Source organism: Ixodes scapularis, unplaced genomic scaffold, assembly GCF_016920785.2.
Source record: "Ixodes scapularis isolate PalLabHiFi unplaced genomic scaffold, ASM1692078v2 ptg000137l_1___fragment_3__unscaffolded, whole genome shotgun sequence".
Lineage (NCBI taxonomy): Eukaryota > Metazoa > Arthropoda > Arachnida > Ixodida > Ixodidae > Ixodes > Ixodes scapularis.
In genome coordinates, this window is record NW_024609920.1 from 417,130 (window position 1) to 433,094 (window position 15,965).

At 48.7% G+C, this 15,965-nt stretch overlaps 1 pseudogene; it reads left to right on the forward strand.

Moving 5' to 3' along the window:
• The first annotated feature begins 11,128 nt into the window (after positions 1 to 11,128).
• The window catches only part of LOC120842987, a 44,862-nt pseudogene continuing 40,025 nt past the window's right edge, over positions 11,129 to 15,965 (forward strand).

Here is a 15,965-nt window from a genome sequence, read left to right on the forward strand (position 1 = left end):
TAATCTCGCAAAGGTACGCCGGCGGCACTACCGATTTTAGCCGTCCCAGTGTTACCTCATTTGGCCACGCTGACGCTCTCTGGATGGCGATTGCCCCGACTTCGTTGCTGCGCGTCGTGGCGTACTCCGAGTTTAGTTTCGCTTCGCGACTTGCGACCTTTTTTTACCTTTTCGGCGAAGATCCAACGATCAAGCAAGGAGCAAGCTGACATACATGCAGTCATTATGATCCCATTAAAAGAACCAGGAAGCAGACTCAAGATAAATAATCGTTCCTCTAGACAGCTGTTTTGAGTGACTGAAGTGACGTGTGCTCATTTTACCTTGGTCCTCAGGAAACATACCTGCAATGGCTGTAACGTTTATCTTTGTGAATTTTTCTTATCATTCCTAAGAAGAAACTGCTTTCAGAAGATCTCACAACCTAATTAGACGTTTTACCCGTAATAGTCTTAAATCATATTAAACACTTTTCAGAATCGAAAAAAGAAAGATGCACGAAGATTATAAATAACCTTCTTTCGCAGTTCCACACGCAAGACTGTGAACACTGTAAGAACCCTAGAAACACAGTGGGCATGCATGCAAACAAATGTGGCCCATGAAGGAGAAAAATATTGAAGGTTAAAAAGCCTGGCAATTCGATCGAATAAATGGCCCGACCGTTACCACTTCATTAAAAGGGAAGAAAATGTTAAAAGCTTGCAATTACGAAGCCCGGTTCTTCGGCAGGAACTTCGGGGTTGCCTTGTAGCTGACTCTTCTTCGCCCACCTGACAGAAGCTGTTTATTAGGTGTAGGGTCTACACATCTTGAAAAGATAGCCTCTGGAAGGTACCATCTAGAAGGCTTGTGCGTAGCGTATGGCGCGTGTTTTCCTCGCTTTCTCTGGCGACGCACACGCGCCTGTCCGGCTGTGGAGCAGCACACGCTGGGCTGTTGCTTGGAACGCCTTCATGTGCGCTTTGCTTAGGGTGATGACATCGGACCATTTGGTTCCTGATGTTTTTGCAGGCACGCATCCCGGAGGGGGGGGGGGGGGGGGGGGGGGGGGCAATGGCCCCTCCCTCCCCCCCCCCCCCCCCCCCCGAAATCTTCATTTTTACAGGGACCTCCTCTCTTCCCTCCCCTGACCTAATTTTGGTGGTCAGCTTGTTTCCAGTCCCCTCGTCGCCGTGTTGAAGACGATTATGGTGTCCGAGGAATGTTTTTTTTCGTGCAAGCTGCCTGTACTTTGACCGGTGTCGTACGCAGTTGCTCGTCGCCAGCTGATGCTCGTTTTTGTCGATTGAATATGCTCTTCACTTTTACATAGAACAGAAATAGACGCCACATGGATAACCTTTTCTCGTAGGTTAAGTAAATTTTTTTTAATTATTTCTTGAGAAGACTGTTAGAACCCCATAGACACGGGTCGAAATAGAGCAAACATGTCGGGCAGCTACGCGATCATGCTAAAGGCGTAAACGGCAGTCCGTTCTGCAATCGGCGAAGCGGAGAAAGCGCTGACTCCGGTTTTCGGTAACTACTCCCAAACATTCACAAAACGTCGTTCGATCAAGATATGTTCGCAGAACCGGCTCCCTGCTCTGCGAAGTGCGCAGCAGTGCACTTCGCAGTGAGAGTTTTAAAGGAGCCCTGCAAGGACTTTTTTAGTGGTTTTTAATTTGCACCGAACCTTAGCGCACTGAACGTAGTAACTTAATGAAACTTTTCTTTTCTCGAATTTCGCTTTATTTCTTGAAAGTTATAGGCAAATTAAAATGACAAAAACAAGCAAAAAAAAAAACGACCTCCTTTATGACGTCCTTGGTTGCGTGAGTGGCCATGAACTAGCGGAGGGGTAGCGAGCTTAGCGAGTGCTCAAAGGCTTCCGCACTCTGTGTCGACGGCTCGAGAGGGCGCCACTGAAGCATGTTCTGGATAGGCTGTATGAAGCGGGAAGCCAGGGCGGCTCGCATTGCATTTGCTGCGGGATTAAACACTAATTCGGCATGACACTTTGTTGGCCTCGAACGACAGCAAACACGGGGCAAAGATCAGTTCAGAACGGGAGCCACTTCGCGCTGCCATACCTCCAAAGGGCCAAACCGCAAGCCAAGGCTGGTCGCCGAAGGCCTTCGGAACTCGGAACGCTCGGAACCGGTCGCCTCTTTGACTGCAGCGCCGCCGCGCACATCCGGGACCTTTCTACGCTCGTCGTTCGTCGGTGCCTGATCCCACTACACCTTCCTAGTATGCGCCGCTTTTCCACCGCTTGGTGGCGGATATGTCGACGGGTCATTTCTTGTTTCCATACTTTATAAACTGCATTTGTATTTTTCCTTATCTAAAATACTGAACATGAACAGAAACTACTTTTATAAATATTCGAAACGGCTCTCGCCACTTATATTTTGTATTTCGACGAAAAAGTTTCTAACGGCTCCGTCCAGTAGAAAGCCCAGGACTTAAAACGTCACGATGTCGTCACATATTGCGCGCTTTCGGCACCGCAGGTCACCCCGTAGGTGGAGGAGATTTCCGCGTCGTCCTGTTAAAATATGACGCACTGATATTTAGTTACTTTCACCGCGCCTGCTGGCTTACCCCAACCCCAAACGACGTGGAAACCGCAAAAAAGGGAGACGCGTAAATATGATTGCAGGGCCCGCTTAAAAAACTGATCTCACTCGTCATCGCATAAAATCTAAAGACACCGCCGTTCTCCAAGATTCAAAAATCACTCTGTCCCAGCGGCGTAGACTTTCCATTTTTCCGGGGGGGGGGGCAGGCTGAAAAGTTCTCCCGGAAGGGGGGGGGGGGAGGGGGAAGGGGAGGGGATGCTTTTCCGCGCAATTGTTTTTAAACCGGCAACTATCAGTAAATTATTTTTAGGGGTACAATTTAGAGCGTATGTATATCGCCATATGTCCGTCACTGTGTGCGTTTTTTGTTTACATGCCACTACTAGAAGCTCGTTATATGGCACGTAAACAGCGTCTCGGTAAGGATCATAACCCGGGGGAAAAAGGGGGGTTGTGCCCCCCCTCCCCCAGGATGTCAACAGGAAAGGGGGGGGGGGGGGCACGAGCCCCGATGTAGTCTACGCTTATGCTCTCTCCCCTCTTCGTTCACAATGTTAATACAGTTGCACTTGTCAATCTTATCTCACTCCCCATACACAATAGTGAACAAAAAGATATGATATTTTGTTTCTTTTACAGAAATATCGCTCGACGTCTAATGAATAGCCAATTATATTTTGTTTTGATATGGTACACCATAATGCAGCCTTTTTAGCCACCAGGGGTCGGGTTTAAACCTCTGGTGGCTAAAAAGGATAAAAAGGGATACCTCGTACTGAGTTGCGGTGAGCGGACGTGTTTCCTGGTTCTCCTCGAGCATCCGAAGCTAAGTGCCAGTTTTTCTTCTTTTCTCTCTCTTTTTTTGAGAGTTGATTGGAAGTGACTATGCGGTAGCAGTATTAGGTTTGAACAGCAGCAGTTAACGTTAGTTTCGCAAAGTAGGCTCTGTTTGAATTTTTGGCGGGAAGGGACGGTTTGTTCCCGGTCTAGACATGGGTCTAGATTTGGGTCGGCATGACAAGGGTGGGGACGAGTTGGTGCAGTGCGAGGGGTGTGGGAGGTGGTGTTACCTGGAGGAGCCGGGTTTCGGGAGCCTGGACGTGGCGGCGGAGGTGAGTTTCGAGTGTCGGCTTTGTGTGAAGCTTCAGCAGGTAACTGGGGAATGGGAGGGTAGAGTTCGGGAGATTGATTTCCAGCTTAAGGCAGAAGGAGAGAAGCGGGTGGGTCTCGAGGCCCAGGTAGAGGAGCTGACTAGGCAGCTTAATCATGAGAGGGAGCAGCGGGTCGGCCTCGAGAAGCAGGCGGAAGAGCTGGGGGAAGTATGGAAGGCGGGTTAGAGGAGCGTAAGAGGGAGTGTGACAGTAGGGTAGAGCGCCTGGAAGGGGTAATTCGAGCGAGTGAGAGTAGCGAGGGAAGAAAGGAGGAAGTGTCAGTTCTAGCGGGACGAACCACCAGTCTGCAGGCTGGGGTCCCTGGTGGTCGGGAGTCCGGCCTGTTGGCAGGCGGGCTCGACGACGCTGGAGAGCTGATTGAACCTCAGCTCAATGGCGCCTTCGAGCAGCAGGCGTCGGGCAGTCAGGTGACAGGAGATAAGTCGCAGGACAAAGGCGCGCAGGCACCAGGGGGATTTAGGGTACTGGTAGTGGGGAGCTCTAACGTAGCACGGGTTAGGAGGGGTGTACATAACAGGGTGAAGGGAGACCAGAGGGTAACTGTAGAGGTCCAGCCAGGGAAGTGTATGGTGGATGCTATGACCGCAGCACGTGAGGGGGTGTGGCATAACCGGGAGGGAAGGAACCTAGTAATAGTTCATGCGGGGCTTAATGATGTGCTGAAGAGTAGGAGCCAGAACCTCGGAAAGCAGCTAAACGTGGGAATACGTAAGCTGAGGGACGTGTCTGAGAATGTGCATGTGGTTGTGTGCACCATTCCAGAAGTTCGGGGGCAGTCCGGGTTAACGGAGAGGAGGGTTGTCGAAGCCAACGGAGTAATTAAGGGTATGAGTCGACAGCTTCGGTACGACGTAATGGAAGTAAACAGAGAGGTGTACGAGGCTGGCTCCCGCCCTTTTGCAGATGGCATTCACTACAGTGAGGCCACGGGTTACAGGGTGGGGGATAGGATGGGCCGCACGATGACTGCTTTTTTGGGGGGACCGAGGGCCCTGGGGGCACTGAAGTAATTGAAAACCCAACGAAGTCAGGAGAGGCACCCAGGGTTAAAAAGAGGAGAAAACGTAAGAACAGGTATAAAAAAACAGCACAATCAGACATTGGATATATTAACATGCAGGGTGGTAGAAATAGGTTAAAATGGGAAGAGGTAGAGGAGCAACTAAGAAAGGAGGATTTAATGGTGTATGGGTTTGTGGAAACACATCTCAGAGACATGGAGCAGCCACCTTGCAACCCTGACTATGTGTGGGAAGAATGCAACAGAATGGAGGGAACGAGGAAGGGAGGTGGAATTGGAGCATTTATTAAGAAGAATATGAACTTTCAAAGGATCAGAAAAGAGTGCGCCGAACATTTGTGGCTGAAAGGAAAAGTCGCTGGGGAATCAACAGTCCTTGGAGTGGTTTACTTATGGACAGGGACAGGTGCTAAAGAGGAAAACAGAAAAATGATTGATTGCATATCAAGAGACATTAGTAAACTAGGGGAAGGCTCCGAAATAATTATTATGGGAGACATGAATGCCCATATTGAGGGTCTGGATGGGTATACGGACTCAACTGGAAGCATATTACTAGAACTGGTGGAAAAACATGACTTAGTTTTATGTAATACCAGTCAGAAGTGTGACGGGCACATAACTTGGGAAACTGGCAATCTGCATTCAACTATAGATTACGTACTCATGTCACACAAAATATATGGTAAGTTACAAGTAATGAAAATAGATGAAGAAGGTTCCAAAAGTCTTGGTAGTGATCACAAACGTATTAAGCTGAATTTTGCCAGAGAAGTAAATGCTGAAACTAGACAACATAATTCAAAGCAAACTTTCTGCAGCGACAAAGAGTTGGAAATAGTTGTTGAAAGAATAGAGGCAGCAGTTTCAGGGCAACGGCATACAGATTGGACCTATGAGAGCCTAACTAGGCTTTTTGCTCTAGAACTAGACAAAGTGAAGAGTAAACGAAAGGGGAACCAAGGACATAGACCAAAAAGCTGGTGGGACAAAGAAGTGAAGCAAGCGATACAAAAACGTCAGGAAGCCTCTAGAGAACACAGGTATTCCAAGCGTAGTGGGGAGTCCGAAACGGAAGTAAAAAGAAAAAGGGACAATTTTATAACATGTCGCCGAAAGGCATGCAGTTTAATAAATGCGAAAATTCAGAGAAAGGGTGAGGAATGGATGAGTAATGTAAGTAAGAAAGAAACGCTGCCAAGAAGTTTTGGGAGCACTTGAACTCACTCGGTGAAACAACTCAAGCTAGAGAGAGGTTCATACTCTCGCATCAGGGAGATCAATTAGAGGGAGATGATGCGATACAATATATAGGAGCAGTGATGGAGGAGAAATTTCGGGAACGGTTACATGTGGAAGATAGGAGAACCGAAGGAAGTAGCAGTCCAGTTTGTGACATCGCGGATTTTGGACAAAGAGAATGGGAAAAGGCGGAACGAAGAGTCCCTAGTGGCACGTCGACAGGCACAGATGGTATCCCTATCAAGCTGGTGAAGAATTTGGGTCCTAAATCTAAGGCAAAACTAAGGGAGGTAGTGAGTACCATGATAACAAAAGGAAATATTCCAGATGAATGGAGGCTTAGTAGGATGAGTATGATATATAAGGGAAAGGGAGATAAGTCTGATATTAGGAATTATCGTCCTATAACCATAACACCGGTTATTTACAGGTTGGTAATGCAGATTATAAAGAACAGACTGGAGGAATGGGTAGATTGCGAGAGCATACTGGGCGAATTACAGAACGGGTTTCGAAAACAAAGTAGGTTGGAGGACAATTTATTTTCTCTAACACAGTGTATAGAAATAGCGCAAAAAGAAAACAGACAGCTCTGGCTGGCATTTCTGGATATCAAGGGTGCCTATGACAATGTGAAGCAAAGAAACCTGTGGGACATAATGGAGAACTTAAACCTAGATGAAGGACTAACAGCACTATTAAGGAACATTTACAAAGATAACAAGGTGATTATAACATGGGAAGGAAAGGCGACAGGGAAAATAGAGATAAGACGAAGCCTTAGGCAGGGGTGCCCGTTATCGCCTTTGCTGTTTATGTTGATCAGAGAGGATTGGAGGATAGACTAGAGAAGAGTTGGCTTGGGTTCAACCTTTCTTACAGTAAGCAAGGCCAAAACATTCAGCAATCCTTACCGGGATTGATGTATGCGGATGATATTGTACTAATGGCTAACAACAGGACAGAGTTGCAGGAATTAATGAGCATCTGTGGTAGGGAAGGAGAGGAATTAATTTTAGAATTCAGTAGCGAAAAATCGGCAGTCATGATTTTTAACAAGGATGAAGTTGAGAGGCTGAAGATACAGAATATTATAGTTGAGAGAGCTAGTAAATACAAGTATCTAGGAGTATGGATATGTGATGGTGCAGAATATCTCAGAGACCATGAAAAGTATGTAATAGGTAAGGGCAACAGAAATGCAGCTGTAATGAAAAATAGAGCACTTTGGAATTACAACAGGTAGGAGGTGGTGAGAGAGATTTGGAAAGGGGTCATGGTGCCTGGCTTGACTTTTGGAAACGCAGTGCTATGCATGAAATCCGAAGTGCATGCGAGACTAGAAATAAAACAGCGCGGAGTAGGTAGACTGGCTTTGGGGGCACATTGCAAAACGCCAAACCAGGGAGTACAAGGAGACATGGGATGGGCATCGTTTGAGAGCAGGGAAGCGGTGAGCAAGGTAGAATTTGAGGATAGGTTGAGGCAAATGGACGGGGAGCAATGGGCACGAAAGGTTTTCAGCTATTTATAGATGAGGAGTGTAGACACAAAGTGGAGACAGCGCACTAGGAAATTAAGAGGAAAGTTTTTGGGCTATAGCGAAGATACGGAAGAGCAAGTCTCAGTTAAGAAGAAAGTTAAGGCCACAGAAAGAGATTGGTGGCTAGAGGGAATGCAGACAAAGACGGCTCTGGAAAGCTATAGATTAAAAAAAAAGAGTTATTGCCAAAGAAAGCATTTATGACAATTCTAGGGGAAGCTCATTTCTGTTTGAGGCAAGAACGTGTGTTCTGCGAACCAGAACATACAGAGTGAAGTACCAGGAAATTGATACAGTGTGCACTGCTTGTGGAGAGGAGGACGAGACGGCTGAACACTTGATACTCTACTGTAAAGGGCTTCACCCTATGCCTACCGAAGACAACATAGATTTAATAAAGTCATTGGGTTTTAGAGACAGCGAAGGGAGAGTGGATTTCAAGACTGTAGAGATTACCAAGCAAAGATTAAGTGAATGGTGGCAGAAATCGAGAGAAAACTAGGTATTTTCTTATTCACTGATGGCAAGGGGGTTTCATAGCCTCACTTTCTTTGCACTGCTGAGTGAATATAGATTTCACATTTAAATATTCTAAGCTTAAATGGTAAAACAAAATGGCTAGGTGGCGTAAGCTACCGCCCGATCCAAAGGGCTCAGCCGTATTCATCCATCCATCCATCCATGGCTAAAAAACGGCTGAACAACCGACCCCTTGTGTCAACGTTGACAATTTCCTGAATTCCATGCACCGTCGGTGCCAACCGGTAATCGATGCAAATGGTTTCCCTACAAAGTACTGATCAGCTTAGGTTTATACCGAGACATAAGGTTTTACGCGGTGTCCCATTTTGTCACAACAACCAGATTATTGACGACGTCCTCTTGCACTGCTGTTACCAGGTTTTCAATAAATATCGATTACAAAAAATTGATTCATATTTAAGTAAGCACTATTTAAGTAAGTAAGTAAGTAAGTTTTGTGCTGAAAGAGCTGCAGGCAACGCAATCAAGAGCGGAAGAGGATGGCCGCCGCTTCCGGAGGCGCGTCTGCAAGACCTGGCCGGACACATCAAATCCCGGCCTTACCGGTAACTCCGGGACGGCAGTCCCGGAAAAGGGACTGCCACGCCAGCTGTCCACCCTCGTCGGTCATGTCGGATGCATCTTTCTCCGACGTCGAGTCATGCATGGAAGAAGCGGCGATACCCTTGAACAGTGACAGGGACGACACCGACGACGGTTTCATCCCCGTAAGGTCCAAGAAAAGTCGGCGAGCCTCGACAAACAGCGGTGACACCGTGGTCTCCTGGGGATCTCGCACGTCATCTAAAAACGCGGCCAATGGACACACGGTGCTGTTCCGACCGACAGACAAGACCAGCGTACGGGCGCTCAGCAGACCTCATTTGAATGCCCTCTTTGGCTCCGTTGCTTCCCAACAGGTCAGGGAGATAAGGGTCAACGGCAGGAAAAATTTGATAGCAGTCGACGTCCTGACGGAAGAAGCTGTGCCAGCGCTCCTTCAAATTGAAAAGATCTGTGAGACGCCTGTCGACGCACGCGTACCCTGGGAGGTCCGCCACATCGCGGGAGTCGTCCGTGATGTAGACCAGGCACTGACGGATAAAGAAATTCTCGAAGCCCTGCGGGCCCCAGATCACCAAGTCCTCGACGTGCGGCGTCTGGGGAAGAGCACCGCAATCCGTGTCACCTTCGCAGGCAAAGCCCTGCCGCACTACGTCCACATGGGGTACGTGCGTCACCCAGTCACGCTCTACGTGGCAAGACCACTGCAGTGCTTTCGATGCAACAGAATCGGACACGTGGCAGCGGCCTGTCAAAAAGAGCAGACGTGCGCCAAGTGCTCGGGCGGGCATGAATCCACGGCGTGTGACAGTGAAACTTCTCGCTGCATCAACTGCGGAAAGGGCCATGCAGCAACTTCCGGCCAGTGTTCAGTCCTGAGGAAAGAACGCCGTGTGTGCAAGATGCGCGCCAAAACGGCGTACACCCACTCGGAAGCAAAAGCGGCTGTACGCAAGCAGAACACCGGCAAGGGTCACCGAAACGCTGCGCAAGCAGCGGACACAGAACTTCGCAAGGCGAGGTCCCAACAGAGGCTATCCTTAACAGATTTCCCGCCGCTGAAAGGGAGTCAGACCGAAGGGAGGGAGAAAAGGAGGGACCAGGATACCACTCACCCTCCAAAGAAGAATCACAGCCGCGGTCTCCGGCCGGACGACACTACGATGGAGGACAAGGGCTGCCGCTATGCCAAGGCCGCACGCAGGGCTCAGGGCAAAGTTCCTGCGACGATGGAGACAGCTGACGTCGCCTTGCTCCGAATGGTATCACGCTTGTTTCGCGCAGTGAGGCAACTGGCCCAAGCACGGGGCCACACACCAGAAGCAAAGTTCGCACTGGAAGTTCTTGACGCCGTCAGCGAAAGTCTCAAGGCTATCGCCCCACAGTCCGCCTGAGCACGCACCATGCGCCCACAACACCAATCTCCCACAACAGTAACCCGTTGTCCTAAGGAAGAGTCCCACCCTAGGCGGAGTGACGTACCAACTGTGCTGCAGTGGAACTGCCGAGGCCTCTCCGTCAAACACAGTGAGCTCAGCCTGCACCTGCAACGCTATCCCAGCCCTGTGCTGGCACTCGCAGAAGCAGGGTTACCAGGGAAGCAAACTTTACCTGGATACGTGAAACTTACAACCCAATCCATACCAAGTTTCCCCCATGGGAGCGCGGCTCTTTTTATTCGACGAGGGGTGCCTCACGTCCCAGTTGACACCAGCCGACTGTGTACATTATCGCCGGAATTCGTGGCCGCAAAAGTCAGCCCCGGAAATCGCTCGCTGCATGTACTCGTCGGATACGTACGTCCCGATGGTACGCCGCTGCCGACGAAGGACATTGTAGAGTGGTGAAAAGGCATTGAGGGAGACCTTTTACTGTGCGGCGACTTCAATGCGCACTGCGAGGTATGGGGAAGTCAGAAAACCAACAAGCGGGGAGACGCCCTCAATCAAATGATAGAAGAGCTCGGACTGGTTGTCGCGAACAACGGTGCGCCTACCTTCTTCAGGCCCCCTCGAACGTATGTGTCCTCGACGTCACAGCACACACACCATCGCTGGAGCTGACTTGGGAAACAGCACCAGATACCAGAGGAAGCGACCACTTCCCCATTCATATCACGATAAAGGGGTGCCAGACGGCCCGAAAGGTGACGCGATCGTGCACGAACTGGGACGTTTTCCGTGCATCCTTGGACCTCACCCAAACAGACATCCCAGAAGCCATCGTTCACGCGCTGCAGGCGGCAACGCGCACGTCCCGTGTCTCGGAATGGCTCCCCAAACCGGACCTTACTTTCCTCAATCTCCAAGCGGCACGTACCAGGGCGCAGAGGAAGTACCGCAGGACAAACAATCCAGCGGATAAGTCCAAGTTCAACAGAATATCAGCCAAGCTGCGAAGACACGCTAAAGCGCTGGTTAGAAATAGATGGAAGCTCATGTGCAAAGACGTCAACGCACCCACCTCCCTCGCGAAGTTGTGGGCGGTACTGGGGGCAATGACCGGGAAACGTCGGACAAGACACGCTTTGCAAGTCCTAGCACTTGCGGCTAACGTAACACTCGTGGATGCAGCAGAGAGACTAGGCGCACTGTACGCCCCCGCAGAAGCGACGGAACGACCGCTGGCACCCGACGCTGCGCCTGGGCCCCTAGATGCCCCCTTTACTGCACCGGAACTCCAAAGCGCCCTCCGGAAGTGTCGTAAGAAGACTGCAGCTGGGCCCGACGGGATCCCTTACCAGGCGCTCACGAACTTAACGAACGATGCACTCGAGGCCTTCCTCACCTGGTTCAACTCCATATGGGACTCTGGCGACGTCCCAGAAGAATGGAAAGTAGCAACGGTTGTTCCACTACTGAAGCCAGGGAAGCCCCCAGACAAAGCTGAGTCTTACCGCCCAATCTCGCTGACCTCGTGCATAAGTAAGCTGTTCGAAAGACATGTGCAGTGGCGCCTTCGGTGGTACCTGGAAGAACGCACGTGTCTCCCGGAGTCCATGACTGGCTTTAGGAGAGGGCTGGCAGCACAAGACAGCATCCTGGACCTCACGAGCGACCTTGAGGAAAACAAGAACAGGCGGAGAAACACGGTGGCAGTCGAAGCCGCTTTTGAGCCTAGTACAAAAGCTGTGATGACCTGACAGCTTTTACCTTGGAAAGAATCCGTTGTAGCCCACACACCTCGGGTAGTGTCAGTTACAAACGGAATGAATGGAAGCGTAACAGCTCCACTTAATGGTGCAGGTTTCATTGATGATTCAGTCGGCCGGCTGTTGAATGACGGTTTTGCCGACCTCGACTGATAGGTGGCGGTGGTTCGACCGGATATGGCGTCAGTGTCATTTCCGCCACGCCTCTTTTCAGCGTAGCACGTTCCGTTTTCTTTCCTTGTGTGTTTGTCTACGTTTCGCAATGCGCGCAAGGAACATAATAGTGGCAGCTGTAGGTTTATTTCTAGATTTTTATTTATTTCCATCCTTACGTAGCAGCCACGCTTGCGAAATGGCTTGACTGGCTAGCAGTTTTGAGATGAACTTCTCCGGAGCAATGTCCGTGTGAAGTGGGTGGAATTCCTACTTGTCGGAAAACTCATAGTACACGACACATTGCATACTGCATACAGAAGAGTACTAAAAGAAGCTATTATCTGGACTTGTGTAAGGTCCGCATCGGCACTTCTTTGTGCTATATATCACAAGGCATTCCTTTTGTTAGCAGTTAGCGATAAGTTATCTGCGTGGGTAAGGTTATTCCTACACTGGCCGTGAAGCGGTTCTGGTGTCTTCGATCGTTTGCTCGGCCTACGAGTCTGCCAGCCTCTTTCGCAACCAAGTAAAACAAATTCAAAACCTGTTGCTCGACCTATGGAAACCAGTTTTGGGAGGTTCCAACAATAAATATTTGTCCTTTTTTTATTGAGTTTCTGACCTTTGTTTTACTCTAGCTCTGACGTTTCGAACACCTGCGCTCTACCAGCTTACAAACGGGGTTGTTGATTCCTTGCCATTGCATCTGCCCCTAACAAAGACAGATGTGGCAAATGGAGTAAACGGCTGATCTTTGAATGGTCTTTCAGAATTCATTTGTAGTGTTCCAGTTCTCTTTGTAATGAAGCATATAAGTGTACTCGTACTAGGCTCTCCAATGAACATTGTGATTTCAAAAATCACAATCTTTTTGTGAACTTTTTAGAAACCTTTTTCAAAAAGTTTTGTCGTGCACAACATTACAATAGTGAATTATTACCCAAAATAAAAAAAAAACAAATATGAGGGATATTGAACAGCCCCCTCCCAACGTTTTTATTCTCTCGTATATTTACCTAATCTTCCTTGGTGTGCTTGCACTGGTTATTGCAACAGCTTTCATTGGACAACTTCAGGGTGTCTAGCGACCGGGAATGGTCGGGGAAATTTTAGTTACTGGGAAAAATCGGGGAATTGTCAGGGATATTGTAAAAACGCGAGCCCATCAGAGAAAATGTGCCGGAAATGCCATCGAGTGTCTTCAGCATAGACTTGAGGACTTGGGGGAAGAAAAATAGGCAATGGATTCTGCTTAGAGCGGAGCGCGGGCTCTGCTCACCCCATGCAGAGTGCTACCCGATGCAAAGGGAACAGCTGACAAATCCAGTCCAAGGCTTGGATTGAATTGAGGGCACGAAACTAGGCTAGATCTAGTTAGAGCTACTAGATTTAGTAACAAATGGGAAATCCGCGGACCCCAATTCAATCTAAGCCGAAAGTATCCGAAAGTGTGCATCTGGGGGCTATGCCGTCATGCTGCCGTTCGGTTATTTATGTGTGTGGTTGAGCGTCGTGCTTTCATCGTGTTTCCGGAAGTGGCCCCTTCACTGACGATGTCGGCGGCAAGAAAGTGCTCGTTTAATCTGGACTTTACGAGCCCAAATATTTCGGAATATGCAAGTTGGGTTAAGCCCATGCAGAATGATCATCAGTGTTCAATGCTTAATGCCTTGTGTTGTAATTATCTTTTATATTTACCCGCCTCTACATTGGTCAGGGAATTTCACCTGAAATTGTCAGGGAAAATCTGGAGAAGTCGGGGAATTTCAAAATATAATTTGCTAGACACCCTGACAACTTTTTTTATAATTGAAGTGTAACGGCAGGTGTAACTGTAGACGCACTTCTTGCAGTCGGGGCTCGCTGATGACTTGCATTTTATGGGGTATACATAAAAAACTTTCAGTTCTTTTTTTTTCTTTTTAAAATGAGCCCTATTGGTCTGAAGCGAAACTGAGACAAACACGATTGAGTGCTTATTGGACTAGCTTTGAGTTGTGTACTGTGGTCACCTATCCATCGGTTTTTATCGCATAACATGACCTATTTCAGATTAATACTCTTTGGAAGTGATGCCCGCTATCCAGAGCCATCTTTAACCGTGTGTTTGAGGAAATGCCGACAATCCTGCGAGCAGCCACTTCTCGTAGTTGGAGTAGGTCTGGTCACGCAAACACTTTCAAGCCTTCAGTCTAGTTACACGCAGTTGATTGCCACTAAAGGCCCGTTCACACACTTGCGCTTGACTTGGACCGACTGAGACAAGACCGGGTTTTAATTAAGCCTCTTGAAACGGCTAACGACCGGATGCGCAGCAATGCAGCCGATCTTGAGCCGTCGAAAAAGGCTTGAAAACCGGTCTTGTCGGACTCAAGCGCAAGTGTGTGAACGGGCCTTCACACATAAATGTGCAAAGCAGCCTTTTGCCTAACATCGTTCACTGACGTGCATTTGCTTGCAACTTTTTAACCCCGTCAGACTCGCCAAACGAGAACGCGAGTGGTCCGCGGCTGAGCAATGGGTCACATCGCTTGAATCTCAAAACGTTAACCTCCAGGGACGTCTGAATCAGGCCCTTCCACAACTCAAGGTAAGGAAAGCGGCCAAACGCTTGTTTTTACGTTAACCGTCGTTTGTCAGCGTGGTCGGCTTGCTGAGTTTTCCGACGGCTTACTTTTTGTTGTGGTGGGAGGTAACTGGCGCTACGTCTACCAAACTTCTGGACTGGCCTTGGTTTGTGTTAACATTTTGGAGCGACAGCCTTGCGTGGAAACCCTGCACGGACCTTAGTCGCTCGTGTTGGCATTGGTCACGGCTCACACGGTAGCATCGTTGTGGTAGAAAATGTCTTGGCAGAGTGCAGCTGTTGATTTGATGCAGTAGTGTGGAGTGGAGGAAGTAAATGGTGTAACACCGTACCCCTCCTCAATGAGTGGAAGGAGTAATTACTCTGGTAACATCCCCCTCCCTCGACATGGAGTAGAGCAGTACGTAGTGTAGTAACATCCCCACTTCACTATTACCTCTACTGTGTAAGGGTGGGGCTGCTCATTGAGGTAGGAACTGTGTATTAGTGCTATTGCACGCTCGTTGCCTTGAACAAAGTATCTAAACCAAGCTATCTTTTTTATGGTCTTAGTTTTCAAGCGTAAGCTATGTGGGAGTATGTGCATGGATGTATATATTCCTCTTTCTGGAATCTTCTTTGCAAATTACGAAGCTCTGTGTAGAAAAATTTTCAGTTTTCTAGACACCGGGTTGTGCAGACATAGATATTGTACATTTCAAGAAAAGCCAAGTCTAACTGCAACTTTTAAATGAAAGAGTACAGTTGCTGACCAGGTGGAAACGGCAGGACTCGTCTTGGTTGGTGACCACAGTCTGTGCCATATCCACGGTCTAGAACGGATGCAAAGCCCTTTAATTTTGTTGTGTTGGTCCACTTTTTAGGATGTGGAGGCAGAGCGGGACGTGATGGCGAAGGAGCTTGACAAGCTCCGCAAAGAGCTGCAGGCGGAATTTCTGCGGAACGTCGAGCTGCGGAACAGGGCCAAGATCCTCTCCAAAGACCTGGATTTCCGGAAGTCCCTCTACGAGAAGGTGAGCATCAGAATGAAACGTCGCAGAGTAAGCGTGCTTCCCAAGGACCTTTCTAGAATTTCCGGACAATAGGGAGCATGTGGAAGGAGGACCCGCAAAAGCTCTTGAAATTTTCTTGCATGTGAATTTAGAAAATTCAGTCTGATCGGCAACTGCGTGAATTCAGTGGGCAAAGTATGCAAAAGGCTGTATTTTCAAAAGCGTTCTGCTGTCTAATGTTAGTGATGTGATGCCATAAAATCCTGTGAAGATACCCTCCTTCCGACGGGTAGCCCATTCGATTTTCCTAGCTAAATATTCATAGTGGAAAAACTCCAACGACCGCACGCGGATCGCGCGGTCGATGCGATTTCCGTTGACAAGAATCTCATCAACTGCGCGATCCGTGGGATTGGTACGCGTGGCAAGCACATTTGTAGTGCGTTTC